Raw genomic sequence first — 6000 nt, forward strand, 5'->3', positions numbered from 1 at the left:
AACTTTTATTTAACTAAAAATAGAAAAATTAATTTCAAATTGTGAAACTTAATTGCAAAATTCTGAAACTCAAAAAATTAATCTTAAGTTCGAAATATATTTTCATATACACTATACTATAAAATTAATTACAAATTGTATAATTTAAAATATAAATTACAACCATTAACTACATATTATATAATTTAAAATATAATTTTAGATTATATAATCTAAAAATTAAATGATTGAAAATATTTTTGGAGTTAATAATTAATTTTTACAGTTTGAAACTGCAATGCATAATACATCATTTAATTTTTTAACTTTTATATTGTATAATTTGTAATTTTTTTAATCCAAAATATTTTTCATGATATGAAAGGATAACTTTTATATTTCTGAGAGTGCATGGAGGTGTATGAAAAAAGTTGATGTTATAATACTATTATGAAAAAAAAACGATACTAACTTACATTAAGAAAAACTGTTTTTTTATCATCAATTTAATTGTTTTGGGTTGAATTAACTTAGAAATCAATACCACCTTTTATACACTAAATCTGGTTTATATAATTGAATAGAAAGCTACCTCATTCATACCATCAATCAAGCTGGCGAAACTATATTATATTTAATTTTTATTATTATTAAATTATAACTTTATTATATTTCCTTAATATTTATATAATGTTGAATTTTTTTTATATATTATTATATTAATATTGTGTTAAGAAAATATGAATTTGGATTTAAACAATTCAATTTTCTTTTATAAAATTATGGATTAAAATCCAATTGGATTTGAAATGGATTTGGATTGAATTTTTCAAAATCCAATGACCACTCTTAGAGATAGGGTAAATCCATATCTTACATAACCTATCATTATAAGAATAAGATAAGATACTATGAACTTTGAAGTTAAACTTATTGATTTGATCGTCTTTCCTACACCAATGAAGTATGTAACTCTGAAGATACCATGATCATTAGCAGCAAAGAATTCCAAATGTCTTCTCCTCTTATCTACATATGATTTTGGTCTATTCAGGGAAGTCTTTAGTTTATCCTAAATCATTTTGACCTTCTTTGTACTTTGATGCAATAACTTAAGTCCAATTAACTAATTCTCTTCATCTTGAATCAACATATAGATGTCCCACACTTCCCACCATACAATGCTTCATAAGGAATCATACCAATGTTTGTTTGATAACTGTTGTTATAGGTTAAGTCCAGTAGTGACAGAATCTCATCCTAATTGCCCAATTGATACAACACTCAAGTCCTTAACAAATTTTATGATGATTAATTTTATTTTTTTTTAATTTTTCATCAGTTTGTAGATGGTAAGCTAAACTAAGTTAAATTTTAGTCTTCAAAGCTTCCTGAAGCGTCTACCAAAATTTAGAAGTGAAGCGATGATCTTTATTTGATATTATACTAGAGGGTACGACGTGCAATATGACAATCTCATTTATATATATTAGGATGAGTATTAGTTTATGCTAGAAGGTAACCCGTAAAATTTCACATAAATTACACAATGTTTTTTCACTTTACATGATCGATAGGTAGGGATGACAAATAATTTTTTCCTCACAGGTATTGTCTGAACTTGTTCCAATTTTAACGGAGAATCTTCGCAGTGACTAGGTATGGATAATACTCGATTTTTTAAATTGGGTATGGAGAGAGAGATTGTACATATTTGTTTTGTCCTTATCCCATACTCGTCCTTATATTCATCATCCCCTTATACATGTCCTTGTTTTAAATGACTAAAACACTTAGTTTATTAGGTAACCTACAAAACTTATCTTCATTGTTCTTTCTTGTCCTTAGAATTGTTTCATTTAGAAAATCCTCGTTTCTTTCTTATGCCACACAATTTTTCATTCTCTCTCAATTGTTGTTCAATTTGTTCAACATTCACAAAGTTCACTTAGATCCTTAAGGTACTTTCCCTTTTATCACAATATTGATTACACATTTTTTTTCTAAGGTTTTTCGTTTAAATGATGTATTGCATTTCAAGAAACACAAACCTCAATTTCATTAAATCAAATAATTTTTTAGGACACACATTTAATTAATATTATTCTTTTTTAATATCTTTATTTATTTTTTATTTTTTTCATATGAAAATACTTGACTCCCAATTTCAAGTATTCAATCACATAAACCCTTATAATGTGTGCCCTTTTGACATTAAATCATTGATAATATCATGTATTTTTTTATGTAAATTTTATTTTTTTGTTAAAAATATTATTTAACTAATATTTAAAACAATAAAGGATGGGTATGAGTATACCCATTAGTTGATGGGGATGAGAATGAGACAAAAATTTAATAGAGATGAGAATGTGGATGAATTTTTACTTCAATAACAAGGATATATGAATGATCAAACATGCACCTGTCCCGTCGCATTGTCATTCCTACATAACAAAATCTATATATTTCACTTCCTCGGAGGGGTGTCCAACTAATGCGTCATGCTTCCATGTCACTAATGTTCAACATTAGACTTCTACATACTTGGATACATCTCTCTTCATGTTAGACAATCAATAAAGCACCTTAGGATTCTGATACATCTTGGTCATACTAGAATGTAAATTAAGTATGCTCTTATGACCTGTGATAAAATCATCTATTTCAATTCACTATTATTTGGCACGCATATTCTGCTTCCAAATCTCAAAATATCATTTGATCCTAAAGAGAATTCCTTAACTTGATAATTACCTAACAAATCCAAGATACATTTTAAGCTAGGATCCATCAACCATTTCTCCCTTAACTATAACAAACATGTTACAAATAATGTGGTCAAAAGATACTGAAATCTCCAAATTCATATTGTTGAAGTCTTTAATGAAGTCTAACTCTTTGACCATCAAGGTAAAGATCTAAGTCTTCCTTTTTTCTTAATGCATTTACAACAACATTTGATTTTTATAGATGTTACATCAAGTGGAAATCACAATCTTTTAGGAACTTCATCCACATTCTTTGCCTCGTGTGAAACTCTTTTTGATCAAATAAATATCTCATACTTTTATCATCACTAAACACACCAAAATGGGTGTCATAAAGGTAATGTCTCCATATCTTCAATGTAAAGACAATTGTTGTCAACTTTAAGTCATGAGTTGGAAAATTTCTTTCATGTACTGCTTCCTCGTTTTGTATTAAAGCACACCATAGTCTCTCATAGGAAGCATCACAAAAGACTTCAAAAGATTAACTTGGATTTGGGATTGTCAACATAGGTGAACTAATCAATCCCTCTTTGATTCAACAAATATTTTCTCACCTTGTTTAATCCATACAAAAAGAAAATTTTGTGCGAGTCAATTGTGTTAGAGGGGCTACTATTTTAGAGAAACTCTCATTAACATGTTAGTAACAATCTTAGGATGTTTCCATTGAAACACAACCTTCACTTTAGAAGGATCTATAACAATCCCTTGAATTGAGATGACATGTCCTAAAAATTGTATCTTGAAATCCAAAATTCATATTTTGATAAATTTACATACAACTACTTTTCTCTTACAACATTTAAAATATTAAGAAGATACTCCATGTAAATACCAAAGTGTACGAAGATATTATTTATAAATACCACAATAAATTTATCCATGAAATGTTATAATATATAATTCATATGTTCCATGAAGATAATTTTGACATTAATTACATCGAATGAGATAACAAAAATTTATTACCATACCAAGATATGAAAATGACATATTATACATTTTCAACTTTAACAAGAATATAATGATAACCTAATTATAAATTTATTTTAGAAAATATAATTGTTATATTTAGCTATATATTTGTTCTTAATTATCAACTTGTTTAACTACATCTAGTGAAATTTTTTTCAAATAGTAGTATTTCCACTTTTATTTTTCCATCCAGCTCCTTATTATTTTTATTTCTTTATCTAATACCGTTTTAGACTTTTTTTTTCTTCAGATAACAATATTCCCACTTTTAAATATTTATAAAATTGTAGTGAATTTAAATATTTATTAAATTGAAATAAATGAAAATTTAAAATTTAAAAATTTATGAAGAAATATCAATACAAAAATGAAATAAAATATTTTATAGAAAATGTAAAATCCTAAACTCTAAATCCTAAACCCTAAACCCTAAATATTTTGTAGGGTTTAGAGTTTTACATTTCCTATAAAATATTTTATTTCATTCTCTTATTTGATACTTCTTCATAAATTTTATATATTTAATTTTTAAATTTTAAATTTCAATTTTTTTTCTATTTCAATTTTATAAATATTTAAATTTATTATAACTTTTTAAATATTTAAAAGTGAAAATAGTACTGTACCGAAGTCAACATGTGGTAGGACCTACCGGGGCCTCCAAGAGGAAAAGTCAATATGTTGACCGCTTTGGGCGTCGCCCACCTTGAAGGCGTAACCCATTGTCCTAAGAGCGTGCTTTGGCTCAGATGGTGCCACCCTCCGATACCCACGGGTAGGGAAGACCGTGGAGGGGGCGGCACAGTGAGAGGCCACGGTACGGGCATGGAGGCCTCGGGCCTCGTTACCTCAAAACACTAATAAAGAGAAGAGAAAGATGGCTTCAAGGCCATATTCCTAATACCAGCAGGGAGTGACCTGACTCGTGAAGTACCCATGCATGAGGTGTAGGACGTGACGATCCACGCCACCTTTGGAGAATCCCTGGGACAGATACGACTCGGGAAAGGGCCACGTCCCAGAGGGAATCTACGTGCATGGTGCGAGAGGAAGGCTGAGATACTCCCAGGGCGAGTGACTAGAGGCTGGGGCGCATGAGTTGGCACCCAGGTAGTCATCCCCTGCGCTGGATGCACTTCGAGGAGGGAAGACTTACACGCTGAGATTTCCCTAAGTTGGGTTACAACCTCGTAAGGCCTTTCACGTGGAATTGCGCTTAAAGTCATAAGTGACACGTGACAGTAGCACTAAAACCCAAGGTATATAAGCTTTTCTGAAAGCTTAGTGAGGTACGTTCTGACACTTTTACACACGTTTGAATCATTTGCCAGCTTACACATTGTAAGCACAAGTGATTCGAGCACCAGAGAGAGGAGTTAGTTAGAAAACAGTTACGCACCTTCAGAACACCTGAGTCACAGTGTTCCGATACGGAGGTGCACGGTGTTTACTGCCTTACTGACTTGAGCGTCGGAGTGCAAACGGCCGCGATGGCGCCCTTTGTTCTCTCTGTTTCAAGTACTCATGACGGCGAATGGTGGTGATCTGGAACAAAGACAAATGAGTCCTTGATACGCGAGTCTTAGCAGCACACGAAGCACGATTTGGTCAGCCGGCAGGAACAAGTACTATAAAAAAAAATTAAAAACAATACTAGATAAAAAAAATCAGATAAAAAAATAATAGAAATAGTATTAGTGGAGGAAAAAAAAGTCACATCCACTAAATATATAACTTTGATAAACCGTCCTTTTTTTCACTAATTACACTCGAACACTCAGTGAAATATTAAGTTCGATTAATTGTTTCTTCTGTAAATTTTTTCCTTGTTTTTTCAACGCAACTAATTTAATCGGTGTTCGATAAAAAAAAATTTGACACAATACTTACTCCTAAAATCAAATATGTGATGAACTACATCTCCCTCTTATGTGGAAGTTTCCTGAATCTCATTAGAAAAAGCTTCATGAACTCTTGCACTACAAACATATTCTTTTTTGTTTATTATCAATAGCTTCGGCATGAGCTAAAAGTGCTCCCTCGTTAAATTTCAAATTTTATGATCTATATCTATAATATAATTTTTATCTCATAATTCATAAATATTAGTTAATTTAAAATATAGTTTAAAAAATATTTTTGAATTATTTAATTTATAAACTATTGTTAAAATAGTTTTGTGGAATTTATCTAAAATAATAACTGAATTTTTTGGAAACAACAATGTTCCCTAATTTATCCAAAACACACAATTCAAAGATCATCTCTATGC

This window comes from Phaseolus vulgaris, chromosome 6 (genome assembly GCF_051622355.1).
Source record: "Phaseolus vulgaris cultivar YP4 chromosome 6, ASM5162235v1, whole genome shotgun sequence".
Classification (NCBI taxonomy): Eukaryota; Viridiplantae; Streptophyta; class Magnoliopsida; order Fabales; family Fabaceae; genus Phaseolus; species Phaseolus vulgaris.